At 36.6% G+C, this 26,535-nt stretch overlaps 1 protein-coding gene across 2 annotated transcripts in view; it reads right to left on the bottom strand.

The window, feature by feature from the left end:
- LOC134736053 (lanC-like protein 3) overlaps window positions 1-26,535 on the bottom strand; it is a 276,852-nt gene that overhangs the window by 155,772 nt on the left and 94,545 nt on the right. The gene's annotated exons all lie outside the window — the stretch shown is intronic.

The raw sequence follows: 26,535 nt of genomic DNA on the forward strand, positions 1-26,535 counted from the left end.
GAGGTGAAAGACCACTACAATGAAAACAATAAAACAATGATGAAAGAAATTGAAGAAGACGCAAATAAATGGAATGATATCCCCTGTTCTTAGAATGGAATAATTAGTATTGTTAAAATGTCCATACTACCCAAAAGGATCTACAGACACAATGCAATCCCTATTACAATTCAAATGACTTTCTTTTACAAAAATAGAAAAAACAATCCTGAAATTCATATAGAACCACAAAAGATCCTGAATAATCAAAGCATTCTTGAGCAAAAAGAACAAGGCTGGAGGCATCACACTTCCTGACTTCAAAATATGCTACCAAGCTATAGTAATCAAATAGTGTTGTACTAGCATAAAAACATATACATAGAACAATGGAATAGAATAGAGAACCCAGAAATAAACACATGCATTTATGGTCAATTGATTTTCAACATAGGTGCCAAAAACACAATGGACAAAGGACTATCCCTTCAATTAGTGGTACTGAAACAACTTAATATCCACAGGCAGAAAAATGAAAGTAGATTGTCATCTCACATCATGTACAAAAATGAAAGATTTAAATATAAGTCTTGAAATTATAAAACTACTAGAAGAAAGCATACCGGGGAAAGTTCTGTGACATTGGTCTGAGCAATTGTTTTTTTTGAATATGAACCCAGAAGCACAGGCAACAAAAGCAAACATAGACAAATAGGACTCCAGCAAACTAAAAAGTTTCCCCATGGCAAAAAAACAAACAAACAAAAACAAAACAAAAAACAGTGAAGAGACAACTTACGGAATGGGAGAAAATATTTTTAAACCATATATCTGATAAAAGACTGATTTCCAAAATATATAAGGAATTCAAAAAACATGAACACAATAAAACAAATAACCCAATTAAAGCAATGGTTAAAATATTTGAATAAGCATTTTTTAAAGGAAGGCATACAAATGGCCAACAGATACATGAAAAAAATCATCAACATCACTAATCATCAGAGAAATGCAAGATAATACTACAATGCGATGTCGCCTCACACCTGTTAGAATGGCTATCATCAAAATAACAGAAGATAATAAGTGATGGAGAGGATGTGGAGAAAAGGGAATCTTTGCACACTGCTGGTGGGAAGATAAATTAGTACAGTCACTATAGAAGACAGTATGGAGATTCCCCAAATACTAAAAATAGAACTACCATATGATCCAGCAATCCCACTACTGGGTATATATCTAAAGGAAATGAAATAAGTATATTGAAGAGATATTTGCACTTCCATGTTCATTGCAGCATTATTCACAATAGCCAAGATAGGGAATCAACTTAAGTGTCCATCAACAAATGAATGGATAGGGAAAAAATTTGTATATGTACACAGTGTAATAATATTCAGCCTTCAAAAAGAAGGAAATTCTCTCACTGGCAACATCATGGATGCACCAGGAAGACATTATGTTAAGTAAAATAAACCAAGTACAGAAAGACAAATACTGAATGATCTCACTTATATGTGGAACCTAAAACAGTTGAACTTATAGAAATAAAGACTGTAATGTTGGTTACCAGGGGCTTGGGGAGAGGGAGGGTTGGGCAGATGTTGGCCAAAGGATACAAAATTTCAGTTAGATGGGAGCAATTAAGTTGAAGAGATGTATTGTGCACCATGGTGACTATAGTTAATAACAATGTATTGTATTCTTGAAAATTGCCCAAAGTAGATTTTAAGTGTTCTCACGACAAAACACAAATGATGAGAGGTAATGTGAATGTTAATTAGCCCAATTTTGCCATTACACAATGTATATATATTTCAAAACAACATGTTATACATGATAGATATATACAAATTTTATGTCAATTAAAATAAATAAGAGAAAAAGAATTATACCTTCAAGTTGTTTCGTTAAAGAAAGAAAAAGGAGAAATTCTAGGGGAATAAATGACTAAAATCCTCTGTCTTCTTTCAGCCCTGTTTCATTGTGGGGGATCTTTCACTCCACCATTATTTTCTCAATACACAGTGGTGAAGATCCACTTGTTCATAGCAGATGGGTAGCCCCTCCTGTTTCCAATCTGTTTTTGGATTTCCCCTATACCAAATAGGTACCAGCTCTACTTCGTTATGATTATTGCTTTTATCTCTACGACTACTCTTATCCTGGCTGACACATAATGTCATTTTTGTTTTGATGAATTACTCCAGTCTTAAGGGGTCCTGCTACTACTCTGACAACTCCCTGTTCCTTCCCATCTAATAAACGTAATCAGTATTCTTTGATCCCTGTAGCCTCCTCTTGGTAATCTCTCTAGCTAGAACATGGAGTCAGGTTAAAAACCAGAGTCTTCTCAGTTCACCTCACGGGAGCAGTTAATAGAAACTGGAAGCACTAACTCAAGCATCAAAGAAATGAAATAACAAGAAAGGATGAATAATAGTTTTTAATAGTGGGAGGCCGCTATCTTCAGTGACATAATGAATGTGCATCAATGTCACTCTAAAATGTGGTTTCTAATGAATTGTAAATGTAATGTGCGATTTTTTAGCTGTTAATCCTAAAAATGAAATAATCTAGGTTAGAGTCAAATAACGTGAAGCTTGTTCTGAGATTCCTTCCATAGACGCTTTCCTTCTGTTGACCCACTATCTGCCTCCACCAACTTAAGAACAAGGGTACAAATTAGGCAGCTGTGATCTGTAACTGCCTTGTCAGAACTATGACATACTGTAAGAGAAATGACCCTCTACCTGTCACATTTTTAACCTCTTCCTTACTGAGTCATATTTAATCATATTTCAAAACAGGAATAAGTAAATCACACTACAGATCCCTGCACATGTTTTTTTCAATGAATCTATTAACCAGTTCTATTGTAGAGAGATTATATCAATTCAAAAATGTAAATTCCAGCTTTTCAAACTCAGCTCAGTAAAATTCTAAACTTCATTTCTAGATAGCTGTTTACATGGGAAATTTATAACTTTCTGCCAGATAACTTGAAACACAGGAATAGCTAAGTGAGAAAGTATTTGAGTGACAGTATAGAGATTATCAATATTTCTGTTCACATTTTGTTCACATTTTGTTTTTTCTCTTCCACATTTTCCCACAGGAAAAATCAGAAAAGAACACTTTCCATGGTCAGAAAGCATGACATTGTTGCCATATATGGAACAATTAAAAGTTATATCTCATCTGGAAGAAATATGATGGAAAAATTAATAAAGGAGGACCAGGTGGTAGAGGATTTAATGAAATGAAAGAATAACGAAAGGATGTCTTAAACTAAGGCTACTCCATCACTTCGCTTGTATTAAAGATAAGATATAGGTAGCCAGGCTTTGGTCTGGGAATCTTCCATATTAATGCTATTGGATAAGCTTTAGAAGTAGATGAAATTCATGAGGTGAACTATCATTGCAAACCCTAAATTTTTCGTCTCTATCTCTGCCTAAATTCTGCCCAGAATCCACTCTACTGAAAGCTTTAGCATGACAGAAGTGACATGTTAAAACAAACATCACTGTCAGAGTGATCTTCCTAAAATGCAAGTCCGACTACATTACTCTCTTTCATAGAGTCATCATTGCTCTCCTGTATAAGTTCAAATTCCCTGACATGGCCTGCATGGCCATATACTATCTTGCCCCCTCTCTTAAAACTTCCCTGTCCTGGGCCGTGTGCGGTGGCTCACGCCTGTAATCCCAACACTTTGGGAGGCCGAGGTGGGCAGATCACAAGGTCAAGGGATCAAGACCATCCTGGCCAACATGGTGAAATCCCATCTCTACTAAAAATGCAAAAATTACCTGAGTGTGGTGGCGTGCAACTGTAGTCCCAGCTACTCGGGAGGCTGAGGCAGGTTAATCGCTTGAACCCGGGAGGCGGAGGCTGCAGTGAGCCGAGATGGTGCCACTGCACTCCAGCCTGGCAACAAAGCGAGACTCTGCCTCAAAAAAAAACCACAAAAAACAAACAAACAAACAAAAACTTGCCTGTCCTTTCCTTGTCTTCCCCATTTTTAATTTCTTCTTCTAGGAAAGCTGTCTCTTTGTATGGTATACATTCACCAATCTGGACAAGCACTCATCCCCTTGATCTGGCTAACACCTTAATATCATTCATATCTCATATCTACTTCCTCTGCAAAGCTTTCCCTGATCATGTCCCTCCAACCTAGTGTCCCTGTTATGTGATTTTATAGTACCTTACACTTAACTTTTCGTACTGCACTTACTCTATACCATCATAGTGTATTTGTCTGTCTTTCTTACTAAACTACAAATGCATTCTTTGTCATTGTTTCCTTAGCATCTTATACCCTATCTGACACACACAATGTAATGAATATTTGTTGAATGTTTAATCAAAAAAAAAACGAAGCAGACCCTATTGCAGAAATCATCTATGTAATATTTATTAACAGTTTTGTCAGAAATATGACAATAAGAGCATTCTGCATTTTGAGTAATCACATTCATATTGGTAGGAAATATGATCAAAGCTCTTTATTTTTGAGCCAAACCCATTGTCTGAGGGGCATATATATTGACTAATAGTAAGATTTTAAAATGAAACCAATCTGGCTTCTTCTTATTTTGTGCAAGTGGAAAACTTCCACAAGAGGAAAGACAGAAGGGAGAAAACAGAAATAATTGGAAGCTAGTGAAAGATTGGTGGTTGCAGTGGGGAATGTATGGTGCTTAACATTTGTCATTACTCAGAAATTCATAATTTTTCAATGCAAGTCACATCCCCATCCTCGTTTCCAGTTTTGTGTGTTTATGTGAGATGATGCCACAATCCAGCAAGACCAAATCTTCTCTCCTTGACTTAGTGCTGTTTTATTCTGGCTATTTGGAAATATGTTCCTGTTGCTGAATTGATCACAATGTGAGTCCTGGAATGTTGATTTTTTTAGCATGTGTTCTTTCAAACTGGCCATTTCTTTGGCAGTCTATTTCAGCGCATGCAATAAGAATGAATTGTGTTATCCAAACAGAGGGAAATAAAATCACAGCTGGGTGTTACCTCAGCTGCAGGCGTCTAATCAAGAGCACTCCCATATCATCTGGCTGATTGTTCCCTAAATTGCCTGAATGCCAAGAAACTTCTGTCACTAGACATCAGTAGAACTGGAATTAGAGGACCTCTGTGACCTCAGAGATATTTAGAAAGTAGTGTCTGCAGGGCCGTAGGAAGCCCTTTCCCTGGACTTAAACTTGCTCAGAGTTTGACTCGATGATATGTTTATCTTTAATCTCTTCCATTAGGAAATAGTGACATTTTCTCCTATGCTACTGCAAAAGCACAGGTTCATTGTATTTTGATTGGCTCCCAGTGAAACAGACATATATGCAAGCATTGTAGTATGCAGGTGGGTTATGCCGTCTAATCTGAAAGTAGTTTAGTAATAAACCATCTTGGACCTCACTTAGGACTTCAGCGTGCCAAGTGCAGTCAAAACATGAGCGAAAATTGGAGAGCAGGACAGAAAAAAAGGCAGTCACACCTCTGCAGTCACATCACATTAATGCTATTGGACAAGCAAATCCACTCAGATAACTTATTTTCTATGTTCATAATGTCACCCACCCTCACTGTGGCATATCTTGCTCTATAACTTGTTCTCTTGTTCAGAATTTGTGACACTATTGCTCTTCTCCTGTAAGGGGATGTATTTCCCATTAGTCAGGCTCCCATTAAATAAGACTGGACTTATGGAGGGAAAAATGTCTTGATTTTAACACCTCCACTTTATTCTGTGCAACTACCTTGCCACATTTCATTCATTTGATTAAAGTAAAATTGAAATATTTGTTTGGGCAAAAGAGAATCTCCCTGTGCCTCTTTCTAAATTATAAAAGTTTTTGTTTTTGTTTCCAAGTCATTTTCTGTGGAAATCTCTGTCCACAGAGAACTGTGGATTGTGGGGATTTAGAAGAAGGCAAAGGTTTCCAAAGAAACAGAGACTGAGGGCTAGTTCTCTTTGCCTTTATTTACCCAAATAGTTTCTAGACTTCAAACCTAGTCCACAGCCTCACTTATTCCCTGGGGCTTATAATGAGCAGAAAGATATGAAGAAGCATTACTTCTTTCCTATCCATTTGGACTTATCTGAAAGAGACCATGCACCCTGTATTATTTAAAATTCAGTATGTTCTCTCTGATTTCTAGTCCCCATGGCCCTCACCTCAAGGGGGAAGACAGCTACATCCCAACCCTTTGCTCTACTCCCATGCGTACAGTGTTTCCAATCCCTCACAGGATCCAGTCTAGACTTCCCAAGCTCTTTGAATTATCCAGACCCTAACAACTTTCACTTGCTCAACTCTCCCCTCTTCAGCCTTATGTCCTATAAAATATTCAATGTTTAATTTGCCATCATTAATGTTCCCCACACGTTTTTCATGAAATTAACTCATCTGTAACCATCATTTTCAGCCATTTGCATGTCATTCCCTACTGGAAACTTTTTCTTTAGTCAAATCTGCTTCAAACTGCAAGGCGCATTTCAAGATCAACTTTTTATTTCATTGAATAGTTTGATGACTATATGACTATATGAAGCATTCTTTCTGTGAATCCTATACTGTTCAGCACTTTGTTATTGAATCATCTAATCTTTTATTATTGCCTAAACGTTTCACACACAAACACACACATGCACACTTAATCTTATCTCCTAAATATAATGTTTTCCACTTATTCATTATTTCAGTAAATATCAAATATTTTCCTTCCGTGGGTCAAATGCTGTGCTAAGAAACGTTGATCATATAAAATGTAAAATATGTTGTTCCTGCTTTCAAGGAGATCACAAACTATCAGTAAAAATTAGGCACGTGGAAAAATAGCAGGAGGAATAAAGTGCTGTATCATGATGAGTACGTGGAAAAACATTTATATGTGAGTCTTAGAAACTCAAAGCAATTAACGATGAATACGTCCCTAAAACAAATAAAAGGAAAATGCAAAGAATTGAAGACCTCAGTCAACTGGATGAATATTCACAGCATTTTCAGATGTATTACTCAACCCTGATCTGTTGGTGTCTTACTTTGCCTAAACCCAAACACAAGACAGAATGCAAAGGGGCACAATTGATAGAGTCCACTTAAGTCCTTCTTCCAGGGCACAAAGTACGGTGGCATGATTAGTAAATGTTTTTCTAAAGGAGTTTGCAATCTCAATGCCTATGAGGAAAGTTTAATGCTGATTACAGGGGAGGTGAGAGATTCTTTGGAAAATGGGCTAGAAAACCAGATAAGTAGATTTGAGATTTATTTGGATATGGATAATCCTGAGGGAGTAGAAAAACAAATTTCAATTTGAATAGCAGTAACTTTGGAGATATGTATTACTCAAATGTAGTCCATTCTGTCTTAGGTGCTACAGTAGTTCTGGAAAACAACTTGGAAGGCTGTTGGTAAGCACTGTCTCAAACACTAAAATCCAGCCAAAGCCCAGAGAGCAAGAAAGAAAGCAATAAATGTTGCTTAAAAATTTATATTTCTTGCATGAAAATAAGTTTGTGAAAGCGATGATTATCATATAATAGTGATGGATACTCTATTTTCCTTTATGTATCCTGCAAGGCATACCCCAATTGAGCAGTTTGCTATTTCCCCAGCAGGCCACATATTTCCATCCTGAAATTAGGAGGGAGGGGCAGAGACTCCCCTATTTATCTTGTGCCACTGTGTTAAATATTCTTCATTTGCCCTACCAGATCTTTTATTTCTTGACCATGTGAGTGGAAATGGAGATGTCAATCTTATTGCATACCACAGGAGCCCATTGGGAGGCCTCCAAACTCCCGATAGTGAAACGAATGCAGGAGCAGGGCTGGGAGGCTCTACAGTGACACACACATTTGGCAGGAAAGTTGGGGGCTGCTTTCGTGGTGTATAGTCTCCTTTCTTTAGAGACCAGATTCTTTGAGTTCTCAAGTAACTCAAAGAAACTATAAGCCCGACTAGGTCAATTCTTTGGAGAAATAATGATAGTCTTAAGAGCTAGCATTCATTGGACGTTTTTCCTATGTTTGTATTGAATTATATTGTTTAATCCTCAATATAGCTCATAAAATACTATTATTAACCTCCTCCTTTCCAAAAAATAGAGTTTAAGTACTTTCCCCATCAAAGTACCTGTGCTATTAATACAGAAAATCTCAAGACTACTAGAGTATTTCAAATTCCGATCACTGCTGTCGCTAATTGGACATCACCTGTTACCAGACCATGATGTGAAAGGCTTTACATAGATAATCTTGAAAAAATTGATACAAAAAATGCTTAAATGTATGGGAATATGTGTTAAAAATTCTGATAAATCTATATATGTACACTGGAATTGAACAATTAAATAAATGGATGGTGGATAGTGAGAATCAGGTTTCTCACTATCGGAGTCGGAGTTTATAAATAAACAAAGGGAAGAGGCTAGAATGATCCATGTGGTAAGGGATTATAGTTTGAGATGTCAGTATAAATTTATATTTAGCTTATTATAGATACAGATTACATATGCACATATATATACGCACACATGTGTACACACACACACATACACATATATACACACACACACATATATATGTATACACACACAAAAAAAATTATTTGGAATTCTTCTGGATGGGAGATTTGTCTTTTCTCCCCAAATTATTTATGTATTTGGTTACTTATTTATATTAGTATGGACCCTGGGATATTTATTTTATGCTTTGGTTTATGATCCAATTGCCCACGTTGTTCCTCCTTTGGCCATTGTGAGCTCTTTCAGTTAGCGCCTGTGTCCCTTTGACATGCCCCCATTATTGTGGTTGTGTATGTGTGTGTGTGTGTGTGTGTGTGCATGTGCGTGTTTGAGTTCTTCTTTGCTTACTAGCACCATGAGATGCTCCAGACTCATCCTGTATATTCTCCACTTGAATCCTAATGCCAACCATTTCTCTAAGGAGACTTTGTTCCTTTTATTGAAGTATGGTATTAGAAATCAGGATCCAGGATCTAGGTGTGCTCATTGCTACTGGGGTATAGTTACTTCTATGCTGTCTCAACTGATAGTGCATAGGAAATATATATGTGTACAATAATCATTATATATACACATATCCATATTTCTATATGTAGCCATCTGTATCTATAAGAAGCTAAATGTAAATTTATACTGACATCTGGAACTATAGCTCCTCCCTTTGCTTATTTATAAACTCCCACTCCAATAGTGAGAAACCTGATTCCCACTATCCACCATCCATTCACTTAATTGTTCAATTCCAGTGTATATATATAGCTGTATCAGAATTTTAACACATACACACATACTCCCACACATTTAACCCTTTTTCATATCAGTTTTTTATATATGTGTTTGTACATACATGTGTGTATATATATACCTATATACTTGTATATACAGATATATATACACATATATATGTGTGTGTGTATATATATACACACACACATATATGTTACACACAAAAAAATTATTTGGAATCCTTCTGCATGGGAGATTTGTCTTTTCTCCCCAAATTATTTATATATTGCACACACATATATATATGTGTGTGTATATATATGTGTGTATAATGTGCGTGTGTATATATATATATATACACATACACATATACATATATATATATATATATATATATATTCTGGCCTCAGGGAAGTGAAATATAACTCCTATTCCTTAAGTGTGGTGTGTGCATAGTCACTTCATTGCAAAGAGGACTGCGATGAAAAGATAAGAAGAAGAGTAACTATCTGGTAGAGAAACCTGTTAAAAACTACCTCAGCCAGGTGATTTAAGGTCAACATCAACAGTGATAAGTCATGGTGACTGTATTTGCTTTCTATATGATGTGATAAGAATGGCACTTTACCTCTGTGGTCTTCCAAAATGCACCACTTAAAAACTAAAGAATAGGTTACTTACTTAAAATCACATAATTAGTAAAAAAGCCATATTAGCACATGGTCTTCCGTATCTTTACCTGTGATTGTTTTCATAACTTAAAATAACTGTTTCAATATTATATTTTTCAGAAACTCATTGTATTGTATTTTTAAGAAACTACATTGGTGAATGCCTACATTTAATGCCTTTAATACATTAGTATCTGTCAGATAATCTACTATGGAATTCTATGAATCTCCTAGGGTTGCACATTATTATTTGATTTGTCAAGATAATATTTTATCTTTTGACTTAGAGCTCTTACACATGAGGTCATCTGTAAGTTTATTCTACTTCTCTCTCTTTTTTATCCCATTTTTGTTAATTGTACTATATCTAATTTCAGAACATATATTTAAATATTATTCTGACATGATTTTTCATACTGTTGTCTTAATTTTATATATATATATATTTTTTATACTTAACAACAGACTTTGCCAAAGTTTTCCTAATCATCTCCAGTTAGCTAAAGTTTATCCTGTAGGTTTTTCCTCAGAAAAGGCACATGGAAATGATATCCTCTTAGTTCTTAAAATCTTAAAATTCTTTGTCTATTCTCTTTGGACTAGAAGGACAGCTTGCCTGGATGCAAAAGCATTGGCACAAATTTTCCCTTAGAAATACCTTTAATGTCTTCTGTCATTTAATGATGTTGTTAAAAAAAGATGATGCCAACCCAATTCTTGTTACCTTTACCTTTGCATTTTACTTAAGTGGTCAAAAAATTCTTTCTTCATTTTTAAAGTTCAATAGTTTTCCCAAGATATGTCTTAACATTTACTGTTCTGGATCATTTCCATCAGGTGTATACTGTTGCCTTTCAAGTGTATATTTAAATCTTCTTTTACTTTAAGAGCATTTTCTTAAATTACAGTCTTGAACATTTATTTTGTTGCATTGTCTTGATCTGCTTTGAGCTCTCAAATTAGTCACATATTAAACCTTTTTCTGCCTAATTTCTACAGTTTTGTAGGAATTCTATGCATAGGGTGAGGATAGGGAGTTTCTCTCAGGAATCAAGAATATCTCAACCTCGAAAAAATATATAGACGAGGGGACAGAGCAAGATGGCCAGACAGAAGGATTCACAGATGATGCCCCCTCCCAGGAGCACCAGATTTAACAACCATCTACACAAAAAAACACTTTCATAAGAACCAAAAATCAGGTGAGCTCTCACAGTACCTGCATTCAACTTCATATTGCTAAAAGAGGCACTGAAGAGGGCAGGAAACACAGCCTTAAATTGCCAATGCCACCCCTCCCTCATCCACCAGCAGTGGATGTGTAGCATGGAAAGAGAATCTGTGTGACTGGGAAAAGGAGGGGAAGAGTATGCAATTGTGAGACTTTGCAATGAACTCAGTACTTCCCTGTCAGAGCACAAAGCAAAACCATGTTGAACTCAGCTGATACCTGCCCACAGAGGGAGCATTTAGACCAGCCTCAGCCAGAGAGGAATTGCCCATCCCAGCTGTCAGAACATGAGTTCTGCCAAGCCTCGCTACCGTAGGCTAAAGCTCTCAAGCCCTAAGTAAACTTGAAAGGCAGTTTAGGCCACAAGAACTGCAATTCCTACACAAGTCCTAGTACTGAGCTGTGCTTTGGTACCGGTGCTGAATACCCAGCCATACCCAGGTAGTACACCATGGGCCTTAGGTGAGACACTGAGACGTGCTGGCTTCAAGTGAGAACCAGTGCATTCCCAGCTGTGGTGGCTATGGTGAGAGACTCCTTTTTCTTCAGAAAAGAAGAGGAAACAGTAAAGGGATTTGTTTTGCACATTAGACACTAGCTCAGTGACAGTGCGGCAGAGCACCAAGCTGATTCTTGGGGCCCTCAATTTCAGGCCTTGGATTTTGGACAGCAATTCTGGACCTGTCCTGGGCCAGAAGGGATATCACCACCCTGAAAGGTGAGTCCCAGGTCTGGCGGCGCTCACCATAAGCTGACTGCATAGCCCTTGATCTTAGGTGAACATCAGTGGTCCATGGCAGTACTCCCTGTGGGTCTGTGGTGGTGGTAGCTACAGGGTGAGGCCCCTCTGCTTCTGCAAAGTTGAGAAAAAAGTGGGAAGGACTTTGTCTTGTGGTTTGGGTGGCAGCTCAGCTGCAGTAAATAGAACACCAAGTAGATTTGAAAGATTTTTGCCTCCAGGCTCTGGCTCCTAGATGGCATTTCTGGACCAATCTGGGGCCTAGGGGAATGTACCACCTTGGAGAATGACACGAGCCTGGCTGGTTTTACCACCTCCTGATTGTAGAGCCGTAGGAGCTTCAGCAAACGTAGGCGGTAGACAGGTAGTGGCTACGGCATACCTTGGGTAAGAACCAGTGCTGAACTTGCTTCAGGTCTGACCCAGTATAGTCACAGTGGTGGTGTCCACAGGAGTGCTTGTGTCACCCAACCCCAAGTTCCAGGCAGCTCAGCAGAAAGAGAGACTCTGAGAGAAAGTAAGGAAGAGAACAACAATCTCTGCCTGGTAATCCAGAAAATTCTTCCAGGTCTTATCCAACATCACCAACATGGTACCTCTACGTGTCTGCACAATCACAGAATTACTTATGTTACATTCCTGATGATGCAGATACAACTTGTATCACAACACTCAAGTTCTTTTAAATACCTGGAAAACCTTCTCAAGGACAAGTACAAACAAGCCCAGGCTGTGAAGACTGCAATAAATACCAAATTCTTCAATGCCCAGACACAGACAAACATACCAAGTATCAAGACCATCCAGGAAAGCATGACCTCACCAAATGAACCGGATAAGTCACCAGGGACCATTCCTGGAGAAACAGAGATAGGTGAATTTTCAGACACAGAATTCATAATAGCTGTTTTGGGGAAACACACAAATTCAAGATAACACAGAGAAGGAATTCAGAATTCTAACAGACAAATTTAATGAAGGGTTGAGATAATCTGAAAGAATCAGGTAGAAATTCTAGAGCTGAAAAATACAATTGGCATACTGAAACATGCATCAGAGTCTTTTAATAGTAGAATTGATCAAGAAGAAGAATTAGTGCAAGTAAAGGCAAGCTATTTTAAACCATACACTCTAAGGAGGTTTTCAAAAAGAAATAAAAACAATGAAGCACTCCCACAGGTTCAAGAAAATAAACACAAAAGGGCAAATCTAAGAGTTATTGAGCTTAAAAAGGAGGTAGAAAAAAAGAAAGGAGTAGAAAGTTTACTCAAAAGAATAACAGAGAACTTCCCAAACCTAGAGAAAGATATCGATATCCAAGTACGAGAAAGTTATAGAACACCAAGCAGATTTAACCCAAAGAAGACTAACTGAAGGCGTTTAATAATCAATCTCCCAAAGATTAAGGATAAACCATCCTAAAAGCAGGAAGAGAAAAGAAACTAATAACATACAATGGAGCTCCAATACATCTAGCAGCAGACTTTTCAGTGAAAATGTTACAGGCCAAGAGATAGTGACATGACATATTTAAAGTGCTGAAGGAAAAAATCTTTTACTCTAGAATAGTATGTCCAGTGAAAATATCCTTCAAATATGAAGGAAAAGTACTTTCCCAGAAAAACAAAAGCTGAGGGATTTCATCAACACCAGACTTGTTCTACAAGAAATGCTAAAGGGAGTACTTAAATCAGAAAGAAAAGGATATATTAATAAGCAATAAGTAATCACCTGAAGGTACAACTGGTAATAGTAAGTACACAGAATATTATAACTCTAACTGTGGTGTGTAAACTACTCTTATCCTAAGTAGAAAGACTAACTGATGAACCAATAAAAAGTAATAACAAAAGCAACTTTTCAAGACTTAGAAAGTAAAATAAGATATAAATAGAATGAAAAAGAAGTTACAAAGCCGGGGGACAAATAGAGTTTTTATTCGTTTTCTTTTTGCTTGTTTGTTTTGGCAGACAGTGTTAACTAGTTACCAATTTAAAATAATGGATTATAAGATAGTATTTGCAAGCCTCATGATAATCTCTAACAGGAAAACACACAATGGATACATGAAAAATAAATAAAAAAAAAACAAGAAACTAAATTATATCCGAGAGAAAATCACCTAAAGGAAGACAGAAAGGAAAGAAAGAAGAAAGAAAAGACCACAAAACAACCAGAAAACAAATAACAAAATGACAAGAGTAAGTCTTTATCCACAATAACATTCAATATAAATAGACTAAGCTCTCCAATCAAAAGAATTAAAAAACATGACCCACCTGTTGTGACAAAGAAACACACTTCACCTATAAAGATACATGTAGACTGAAAATAAAGGGATGGAAAAAGATATTGCATGCCAATGGAAATAAAAAAAGAGCAAGAGTTGTTATATCAGACAAAATGCACTCCAGCCTGGGTGACAGAGTGAGACTCCGTCTCAAAAAAAAAAAAAAGAAAAGATAAAGAAGGTCACTCTAAAATGATAAAGGGGTCAATTCAGCAAGAAGATATAACAATTTTAAATAAATATGCACCCAACACCAGAGCACCTACATATATAAACCAGTATTATTAGAGCTAAAGAGAGAGAAAGGCTCCAATGCAATCACAGCTGGAGACTTCAACACTCCACTTTCAGCATTGGACAAATCTTCCAAACAAAAAACCAACAAAGAAGCATTGGAGTTAATCTGCACTAAAGACCAAATGGATCTAATAGATATTTACAAAACATTTCATCCAAGAACTGCAGAATACGTATTCTTTTCCTTAGGACATAGATTATTCTCACGGATAGACCATATGTTAGGTCACAAAACAAGTCTTAAAACATTCAAAAAAAACTGAAATAATATCAAGCACCTTCTATGACTACAATGGAATAAAAATAGAAATCAATAAAAAGAGGAATTCGGGAAACTATATAAATATGTGGAAATTAAACAATATGCTCCGGAGTGACAAGTAGGTCAATGAAGAGAGTAAGAAAGAAATTGAAATATGTCTTGAAACAAATGATAATGGAAACACAGCATACCAAAGCCTATGGGATACAGCAAAAACAGTACTAAGAGGGATGTTTATAGCTATAAGGGCCTACATCAAAAAATAAGAAAAACATCAAATAAAGCATCGAATGATACATCTTCAAGAACTAGAAAAGCAATGGTAAACCAAACTCAAAATTACGGAAAGAAAAGAAATAATAAAAATCAGAGCAGAAATAAATGGCATCAAAATGAAGAAAACAATACAAAAGATCAATAAAACAAAAGTTTGTATTTTAAAAGTTAAATAAAATTGACAAATATTTAGCCAGATTAAGAAAAAAGAAGATACAAATAAAATCAGAAATGAAAAAGGATACATTACAATTGATACTGCAGAAATTCAAAGGATCATTAAAGGCTATGAGCAACTACATGCCAATAAATTGAAAAACCTAGAAGAAACAGACAAATTCTAGACACATACAACCTACCAAGATTGAATCAAGAAGAAGTCCAAATCCTGAACAGATCAATAACAAGCAACAATACTGAAGCTGCAACAAAAAGTCATCTGGTAAAGAAAACCCCAGGCCCCAGTGATTTCACTGCTGAATTCTACCAACATTTAAAGTACTAACCCAACCCTATTCAAACTATTCTGAAACATAGTGGAGAAGGGAATACTTTCAGACTCATTCTACAAGGCCAGTATTACCCTGATAGCAAAACCAGACAGATAAATCAAATAAAGAAAACTACAAGCCAATATCTCAGATGAATATGATGCAAAAATCCTTAACAAACTGTTAACAAACCAAATTCAACAATACATTAGAAAGATCATTCATCATGAATGATCCAAGTGGGATTTATCCTGGGATGCAAGGATGGTTGAATGTATGCAAATCAATCAATGTGATACATCATATCAAAAGGATGAAGTATAAAAACCATATGAATATTTCAATTGATGCTGAATACACATTTGGCAAAATTCAACATCTTTTCATGATTAAAAATAATACCCTCAAAAAATTGGGTATAGAAGGAAAATACCTTGATATCATAAAGGCCATATATGAGAGACCCAAAGCTAGTAACATACTAAGTGGAGAAAAATTGAAAGCCTTTCCTCTAAGATCTGGAACCCAACAAGGATGGCCGCTGTCACCACTGTTTTTCAACATAGCACTGAAAGTTCTAGCTAGAGCAATCAAGAGAAAGAAATAAAGGGCATCCAATTTGGAAATGCAGAAGTCAAATTATCCTTGTTTGCATATGATATGATCTTACATATGGAAAAATCTAAAGACTCCATTGAAAAACTATTAGAACTGATAAACAAATTCAGAAAAGCTGCAGGATACAAAATCAACATGCAAAAATCAGTAATAATTCTACATGCCAATAGGGACTAATCTGAAAAAGAAATCAAGAAAATAATCCCATTAACAATACCTACAAATAAAATGAAATACCTAGGAATTAACATGACCAAAGACAGGAAAGATCTATACAAGAAAAACTATAAAACATTGATGCCAAAACATTGAAGAGCACACAAAACAATGGAAAAATGGACCATGTTTATGGAGTGTAAGAATCACTATTGTTAAAATGTCCATAATTCACAAAGCAATATGCAGATTCAATAAAATCCATATCAAAATACCAATGACATTCTTCAAAAGCGGTTGAAAAAACAATCCTAAAATGTATATGGAACTACGAAAGATCCAAAGCTATCCTAACCAAAAAGAACAAAACAGGAGGAATCACATTACCTAACTTGAGCTAATATTACAGAGCCATAGTAACCAAAACAGCATAGAACTGGCATAAAAACACATAGACCAGTGGATCAGAATTGAGAACTCCAAAATGAATCCATGCATCTATAGTAAACTCATCTTTTTACAAAGATACCAAGAACATATATTGGGGAAAGGCCATCTCTTCTATAACTGGTGCTGGGAAAACTGGATATTCATATGCAGAAGGATGAAACTGGACCCCTATCTCTCACCATATACAAAAATCAAATAAAAATGGATTAAAGACTTAAATCTAAAACCTCACACTATGAAATGACTAAAAGTAAACATTGGGAAAACTCTCCAGGACATTGGATTGGACAAAGATTTCTTGAGTAATACCCTACAAGCACAGGCTACCAAAGCAAAAGTGGACAAATGGGATCACGTCCGGTTAAAAAGCTTCCGCATAGCAAAGGGAACAATCAACAAAGTGAAGAGACAACCCACAAAATGGGAGAAAATATTTGCAAACTATCCATCTGACAAGGGATTAATAACCAGAATATAAGAAGATTAAACAACTCTATAGGACAAAAATCTCATAATCAGATTTTTTTAATGGGCAATGTGTCTGAATAGACAATTCTCCAAAGAAGACATAAAAATGGCAATTGGGTACATAAAAAGGGGCTCAACACCATTGATCATCAGATAAATGCAAGTCAAAACTACAATAAGATATCATCTCACCCCATTTAAAATGGCTTTTATCCAAAGACAGGCAATAATAAAAACTGGAAAGGATGTGGAGAAAAGGGAACCCTCATACATCTTTGGTGGGATTTGTAAATTAATACAGCCACTATGGAGAACAGTATGGAAATTCCTCAAAAAAACTAAAAGTACAGTTACGATATGATCCAGCAATCCCACTGCTGGGTATATATCCAAAAGAAAGGAAGTCAGTATATCGAAGAGTTATCTGCACTCTCATGTTTGTTGCAGCACTATTCACAATAGCTAAGATTTGGAAGCAATGTAAGGGTCCATCAACAGATGAATACATTTTTAAAATATGGTATATATACACAATGGAGTACTAATCAGCCATAAAGAAGAATTAGATCTTGTCATTTGCAAAAACATAAATGGAACTGGAGGATATTACATTAAGTGAAATATGCCAGGCACAGAAAGACAAATATTACATGTTCCCACTCATTTGTGGGAGCTAAAAAAAAAACAATTGAACTCATGGACATAGAGAAAAGAAGGATTGTTACTAGAGGCTGGGAAGGGCTGTAGGGGGATGGGGAGGATGTAGGGATGGTTAATGGGTACAAAAAATAGTTAGAAAAACTGATTAAGACCTAATATTTGCCAGCACAACAGATTGACTATAGTCAAAAATAATTTAATTATACATTTTAAAATAACTAAAAGCATATAATTGGATTGCTTGCAACACAAAGGATAAATGCTTGAGGGGATTGATACCCCATTCTTCATAATGTGCGTATTTCACATTGCAGGCCTGTATCAAAACATCTCACGTATGCCATAAATGTATACACCTACTATGTACCCACAAAAAATTTAAAAATTAAAAAATAAACAATAAATAAAATGGGAGATTGACATTATGAAAAAATATAAAAGACGTAGAAACATAGAATCCACATAAATAGCTTAAAAGTGAAAATATTAACATCTCTACAGAAGCAGAGACCATTTTCTACAAAATTTAACACAACTTTATAATAAAAACTTTGTAAATTAGGAATATATAGAATTTCCCTAACCTAAAGAAGACTTCTATATAATTCCTACAATAAATATCTTTCAGGAGTATTCCTTTTATTTGTTAGTATAGAAATTTTTAAGTAATTTTTAAGAGAAATATTATAAATTTTGGAAAACAGTATAATGAGCTTCAGTTGTTACAGCTATACAGCCAGCTGCTTCGTTAACAAACACCCTGATACAGTTTGGCTGTGTCCTCACCCAGAATTTCATCTTGAATTGTAATCCCCACATGTCAAGGACAGAACCAGGTGGAAGTAATCCAATCATGGGGGCGGTTTCCCCCATGCTGTTCTCATGATAATGAGTGAGTCACCTGAGATCTGATGGTTTTATAAGCGTCTGACATTTCCCCTGCTTGCACTCACTCTGTCCTGCCGCCCTCTGAAGAAGAAGGTGCCTGTTTATCCTTTGCCTTCTGCCATGATTGTAAGTTTCCTGAGGCCACCCAAACCATGTGGAACTGTGAGTCAATTAAAATTCTTTCCTCTATAAATTACCAAGTGTCAGGTATTTCTTCATAGCAGTGTGAGAATGAACGGACTAATACACACCCAATCCCCTTGCACCCTTTGAATTACATTGAAGTAGATCCCTGTCATCATATTTTTCATCTGCAGATATTTCTGAATGTATCGCTCAATGAAAAGATACATTTCAAGAATCTTTGAAAACAAAGAATATCATTATCAATAATAAACAGTAAGTATAATATTTAATATCATTCAATATCTAGTCAATGTTTAAACTTCCTCAGTTATTTATAAATGTTTTGTTATCGTTTGTTTGAATTATATTTCCAAAAATGCCCGTACCTAGCAAGTTTATAGTTTTGACTTTCTTTTTATCAAAGAATGCCACTCTTATTTTCTGGGGGGGTATTTTTGTGGAAACAAAACAAAACACTGAATTGGTTGTTTTGTAGCATTTCACTCAATCTGGATTTGACTAATTGCATCCCTCTTATTTAGTTTAACATGCTCCGCACTCTCTTGTGTTTTATGTAAATTGTTGATTATATATAATCCTGATTTGCATTTTAGCAAAACATCTTCATAAATGGTATTGCACCCTTTTGCTAGAAGACTCAAAATATCTGGTGCACTCTCTGTTATGATGACAACCACTGATAGGCATTGTTTTTTCCAATTATAGTTACAAAAAGATGGTATTCTAGTTCTATTATTATTTCTTCACTTACTAGCTAGAATGCTTCTATAAAGAAATACCTTAAGATAACATTTGTGCTGGAAAGGTAAGAAAAGCACTATTTTATTTTCAAATAAATGAATTTTTTTTTCATCCCCCCAAGTTGACCAATGAATGTGATGGGATGTGTGTTTGTGTGTGTGTGTGTGCGCATGTGTACAGGTGTATATGTTATGAAATACTTATGAGTGTAAACATATTTTAAAACATATTTATGCTTTCCATTTGTTACATTTATTATTATTCATTCTCAAAATGTCCCATTTGGGGGAAGATGCAATTCTTCTCTAGTTGATTTGATATGATTCAAATATTATTTAATAACCTTTTTGTTTACCAGTGTGACCAGATGTTCTAGGCTTATCTATATTTTTATCCCCATATGTATAATCCTCAATTTCCACAATGAGAACTAATTTTATTTTTGAATCTCTTTTTTTACTCATGTTTCTGTAGATATTGCTTTTTATTTATTTCCCCTATATCCCTTAGTGTGCTTTCTATTTTCAGGCCATCACTTCCTGTTTTCTGGTCACCTTTTCTTGAGTTCTTAGATTTATGCTTTGTAGTATTCCTGCATAACTGTCGTTGCTCTTTCAAGGATTTGATTCTGTAAGTTTTCTGTTTGTTGCTTTAATTCTTATTATAATATTAAGTTATAATTTTCATCTGCTTTGTGGAAGCCATTTCCAGATAGGTTTTATTCCTCTTCTGTAGAAATATATGTTGCTCTTGTTCATCATCTATCCTATAGTATTCCTGTGTGTAGGCAAAGCTTCCTCATTTCTTCTTACTTGTATTTAAATGGGATGGATTTTTCTAGACTTCTAATAGGAGGATGGGATGGAAGATACAGGCTATGCTAAGGTAGTATTCCAAGCGTCACAGCTTCCAGCTCCCTCCTCTGTCCCTACAGTGAATATCTTAAGGTATTGTCCTTTCTGTAGCCAATTTTGCTCTGGCTCTTAGAGCACAGCCTGGTTCAGGTGACCTTCCTTTGCCATCCTGGATCTCTGAGTTCCCATCGCAGCCCTTACTTACACCACAATGCATTCTTAGAAACTGTTTTTACTGGAACATTTTGCTACCTGCCACCTGTGGGCTCCTGAGCACTTTCTGAGCCTTAGTTCTCTATTCCTTCTCCAGTGATCTTGAGGTGTTCAATCTCAGTTATGCTCACACTGGTTCCCTCTCAGTGAGATGTTCTCATATGGGAGGCAACTATTGGCTGGAGATGTATGGACACGCCAGCCCTTAGAACTCCTCTGCCCACCTTGTTCTGCCCCATAGTCCCCTCACAATGTCATGCTTCCCATGTAGCTTCACCTTTGATGGAATGTATATACAACTGGGAGTCTGTTGATTTTTTCAGTCTCCTAGTTTTAATGAAAATATAATTTGAAGTTGTGACTTGTAAAATTTCTCCTTGTTTTCTCCATATGAATTGTAGGAGAAAGAAGATATTCCAAAATTAGCTGCTTGATTATAAAACTGTTGGCTATAAACTGCTTGCTTATAAAGTTTGATTTCTAAACTTTTATAAATAGAAGAGTATGTATCATTTGCTATGGGTTGTCAAGGACCAGTCTCAGTGCCATGTACTGTGAAATTATGACTCAGTACAGCAAACCTGAGGGCTAATTACTGCCCCCAGGAAGCATGCAGGTTGGGTATTCAAGTCTGCACTGTAAACAGGTGCAGCCAGGCTGGGGCTCCAGGAAAGGCTCAGACAGGGGGATTTCAGATAGACTGGCCCCATTCCACAGCCACGAGCATGCTGCTCTGTCCAGGTCCGACAGTCACCAAAGGCCAATGCCACCTAGAGGAGCATGGCAAGCCTTAGGGGATGGACACCTGTGGCTGTGGTCCACTGCAGCCATCCCTGCACCAAGCCCTCTGGACTCCACAAAGCCTGGAGTCTTGCCCATGCCACCACTCTTAACAGCTCTCCCTGCCAGCTAACATGTCCATGGGGGATCATGCAATCTCCTGCAGCTAGGATTCTGGAGGTAGTGAAGCTTCAGCAGCAGCTTCCTCAGGCAACAGGGAGGAGGTCATGGCCCCTCCTCCTGGCAGGTCTGTGTGCCACAGGCACCATACCAGGCAGGTGTACCATGGGAGGCTGGCATGCACCCCGCCACTTCTGCCCCTGGCAGGTCATGTAGACCAGACTTCGGGGCTCTCCACACCTCCCCAGAGTGTCCCTCAGCCCCCTAGGTGTTCTGCAGCACTGCCAGCCCTAAATACCTCTCTAGTGCCTGCCTTGGTTTTTTTTTTCTCCTGTGTATGCATCACACTTTACTGTTTCTTTGCATGTGTCGTATTTTTTTGTTGAACATTTGACATTTTAGATATTTTATTATTGCAACTTTGGGTACTGACCCACTCCAGAAGTGGTTGTGATCTTTGCTGGTTTTTTACTTGCTAGTTTGTTTAATGTCTTGGGTGAACTACTCCTGTAAGTCTATTTCCCACTCAGCGTGTAGCCTCTGAGTTATTATTCTCTCTATTTTTGTCTTTCAACCTGACTATCTGGGGGGTCACCCCTGTGTAGTTATAAGGCACTTACTTCACAAAGATTACACTTAAGCCCCATTTCACTAGATACATGTTTACTCTCTACCATGAGATGTTTGTGTGGCTTGAAGGTTACTATCTTAGTTCAAGGAGTTTATGGTTTTATGCCCCATTCATCCTAGCACTAGTAGTTTGAAGGTTCCCTCTAGTAGTAACTCTGGATAGAGTGCAGCCTTGGGCATATACTCAGTCTTCCATACAATCATGGATGACTGTGATATTATTTTTAAGCCCGTATTTTTAGGAGTCACCCCTGAATTAGAGTAGCTGATTGTTCAGTCAGTGTCTTTTCAAAGGTTTTATTTAAGCACCTTCTGCCAAAAAGACTTCTTCCCTGCATAAACGGGTCTGTTTATGGCTCTGCCCCATGTCTTTTTCTGATTGCTTCTGAGTGGGTGTAGCATAGTGTATATCCACAGGCTTCACAAACAGGGTTGACTGTGATCCTAGGAAGACTCTACATTGGCTATCTCTTTCCCTGGTAATCACTATTAAATTCCTGGCTGTTCTGTTGTTTTGCTTATATCAGAAATACCACCCGTAGTTCACCAAGGTCTTCACTGTTTTCAACAACACACTTAGGCATGACATCTCCACTCACTGTTCCAAATAATGTCCACCCCCTCATGCACAACTGAGGAGCTCTTTACTCTTAACGCTTGACTTTACTCCTGGACAGAACCCTTGTGTCTCCGCACTGAAGCTGCTGGTGGGAACCCACTTTTTCAGAGTAACACCCCTATTCTAAGAATGGGCATTGGGGACTGGAATATCAGCCCCAGTGTTGTCAGCTTGCCCCTCCAGACATGGAACCTCAATTCTACCAGCAAGGTAGTAGCTAGACAGTTGGGGCCAGTATCCTTTGCCTGCAGTACCTAAGGTAGACCTTTAACCCTATGAGTGGAGATAAGGTGTGAGAAGAGAGACCAGTTCTTCTGCACACCTGGAATAAGGCTTCCACACCTCAGAAGTAAGAGGAATGAGACACAGCAGCAGCCTTAACATCCTCGGATGAAAATATATCCCCAGGCAGCTGGGTGAAAGGGATCTACCATATTCTTTTTTGCACATGCCTGGGGTAGAACTTATGGAACAAATAACTGGGAATGGATGGATAACGGACAAAGTTGTGGCTCAAATGCCTCAAACTCTCAGTGTTCTGACCACAACTTAGTAAATTCTCTTTAACAAATGTGTCTCCTGATGCTCTGTGGTTTTAGGAATATCTCCAGAGACTTCAAAATATTTTTTTCTTTTGTAATTTTCACTGGTTTAATTGCTTTACTACGGAGGGAGTCTAACATGTTCCTTATTCCATCATTTCAGAAGCTCCATCTTCAGTATTTATTTTATATTTTTTATGCGCATAGTTTCTAGCCCAGTATCTTCCTGCTTGATGTTCAGTATCTCCTCATTTGTTATTGCTAAAAGAATGAATGAATGAAGTTCCCAGAAAAATGTCTGGCAAACTCTCCAGTATGGTGTTACTGTGTCCTGCACAGTTACTCCTCCCCATGACTTGACTCAAATTTGGGAAGATGGTCTTAGTCTTTACTTTCTCCCACATCAATGGGAGCACTGTTTCTAGCAGATAGAAGATAGGCTTTATGCATCCTCCCTTCTTTATGCAACATTGTATATTCAGTGTCTGGGGACATTTAAAATGGTCTAAAAATTTCATTCAAAAATCTACAGGCAAGTCAGGTTTTAATAATCTATCACGCAACCCCAAAAGTTTTAATGTGGGTATAAAGATTTATTGTGGCACTGGACCATACATCTAGTGATTTCCTATTTGTATTACTTTATAGTAAAACAAAACAAAATCAAATTAATTTCTCCATAACAGCCATAAGATTTTTTGAAGAATGCAACTGGTGTCTCTTGGAATCGTCTTTACTCTTGACTTTAAAAATATCAAAGAATACTACTGGCATCCTTAAGTCATTGATCTGGGTTTATGCTCTCAGCCTATACCTAGATTGAATACAGTGAACTGGTTTCTGATCAATATCATTGGAATCTACCCTTTTGTGAACTGAACGTTACTTCTTTTATGCAGCCAAAGATGGCAGCAGATGGGCTGTGGTATTAAGCATTGCCAGATGTTTTGTGGCTTATGTTCTGAGAGTCATCACTGCAATATACACATTTCTAAATAAAAATGCATCTATAAGAGGCTGAGCTGCAGTTCTAATAGGGCACAGTTCCCATATGCCCTTAGAGCTCTCTATTTTTGCCCAATATCATGGTCAATTGTGAAAAGTGAGTGCCTGGTATATGTTCTGGGTCTGAGAAAATACCTTCGCTTTCTCTTGTATTGAACAGTGATTATTTCTTACCTTATAACTTCTAAAATTTTCTCTTTTTATGTCCCCTTATCCACAGAATCTCAGTTGAATTCTATTTTATATAAGCTAATATGCTTCTTTTTATATCTGTTATTTTATATTCCTCTAAGGGTGTCTGAAAGGGCTCTTAGGACATATGCCCTTGGAAAAAATACTTACTTATTTTTTAGATAACAATTTCCCTAGCTTTATCCAAAGTGAAAACACGTGGGAAACTTACTGATTTCACAAGATTATACATTGCATAAATGTTGATACAAGGAAACTGAGACAGAGAGGGGAGCATTTTAGTTAACTAGTGATGATATGGGCCTTGCCAAATAATTGTCAGGGAGTCCACATTTAAACTCACTAAATAAAATGATGAACACATGGGAGGGGTGGAGCACCAGCAGAGAACTGTTTATTTCCACAGGGCGTTCATCTGTTTGTCTCTCAGAGGATTCATAACTACCATCAATTTGTTATTTCTCATTTTGTTGACCTGGAAAATATTATTTTTGATACCAGCATCAAAGAGAACAACTGTTTATGTAATCATAGACTTTTGCTTCAGAAGCATGCATGGCTTTTTTTAACTTTATTCCAGGGGTGAAAATAATATTTGTAGTGAGCAATTTGACTACTAAGCTATTAATCAAATGAGAAGGATTCAGAAGAACTGATTTTAATTTTGGTCTGCCACCAACATACTGTGAATGAGTTTCAATGGCTGAATACCTGAATGCTTTCAAATACAGAATGGCAATGTCAAAGTCTGGTTTTCCTGCCTCCCAACTTTTCTGATTGCAAATGAAATGTGAATTTGTTATGATATATGAATATTTTCAAAAAGGACTTCTTCATGAGGACTTAAAATACAAAGCAAGCAGTAAAAACAATAAAAAATATATTTTCAGCAGAATATAACACAAATATGAATACTAAGTTCTTCATTTAAGCCAAAATGTGGATAAAATGGCTCCTTTTGTTATTAACAGAGTGGGCCTAGAATACATGCAATCTCCAATTTGTACCATCTACACACATTGTTATTTAAGGAATTTTATTTTGTACCGTCTACAACCACATTCGTTTAAGTGTGTGTGTGTGTGTGTGTGTATATATATATATATATATTTAAATGTAAGTATGCATATAAAGATACACACAATTAAATATAAGCATGTATACATACACACTTAAATATAAGTATATATGTATATATGTGATCATATATATGTGTGTGTGTGTATATATATAGAGAGAGAGAAAGAGAGAGGCTCATGATTCTACGGGCTGTACAAGCATGGTGCTGACATCTTCTAGGGAGGCCTCAGGGGGCTTTTACTCATAACAGAAGGTAAAGCAGGAGCAGGCATATCAGATGGCGACAGATGGAGCAAGAGGAGTGATGGAGGGAAGATGCCACATGCTTTTAAACAACCATATATGGTGAGAACTCAATGATCTTGAGAACCAAGCCATAAGGGATCTTCTGCCATGACCCAAACACTTCCCACCAGGCCCCACCTCCAACATTGGAGATTACAATTCAACATGAGATTTAGAGGGGACAAAATTCTAACTATATTAATTATATTTAATATAAAAATAATACAAAAATATTATATATAATTAAAAGTGCTTTTAAACATTTTCTTGGAAAAACTCTCAAAATCTAAAACTCAGTACTTCATTAATGTAGAATAATTCAATATTTATTTTTGTCAGAAATAACAAGAACATATTAAGAATTGGTGTGTGTGCATGTGTGTGTGTGTATGTAATTAAATAATTTTATTCCTCACAAATGATGGTATACTTGGAATTATTTGAGATGTGTCCAGTCTGGGATTATTTGGAAAGTAATAGCTGTTTAGACACATAACACTTTCTGTGATAGTAACATTTTTGTAAGGGCATAAGTATAGTCTCTCCTGACATAAAACTACACAAAATTGAGCAAT

The sequence above is a fragment of the Symphalangus syndactylus genome, chromosome X (assembly GCF_028878055.3).
Source record: "Symphalangus syndactylus isolate Jambi chromosome X, NHGRI_mSymSyn1-v2.1_pri, whole genome shotgun sequence".
Lineage (NCBI taxonomy): Eukaryota > Metazoa > Chordata > Mammalia > Primates > Hylobatidae > Symphalangus > Symphalangus syndactylus.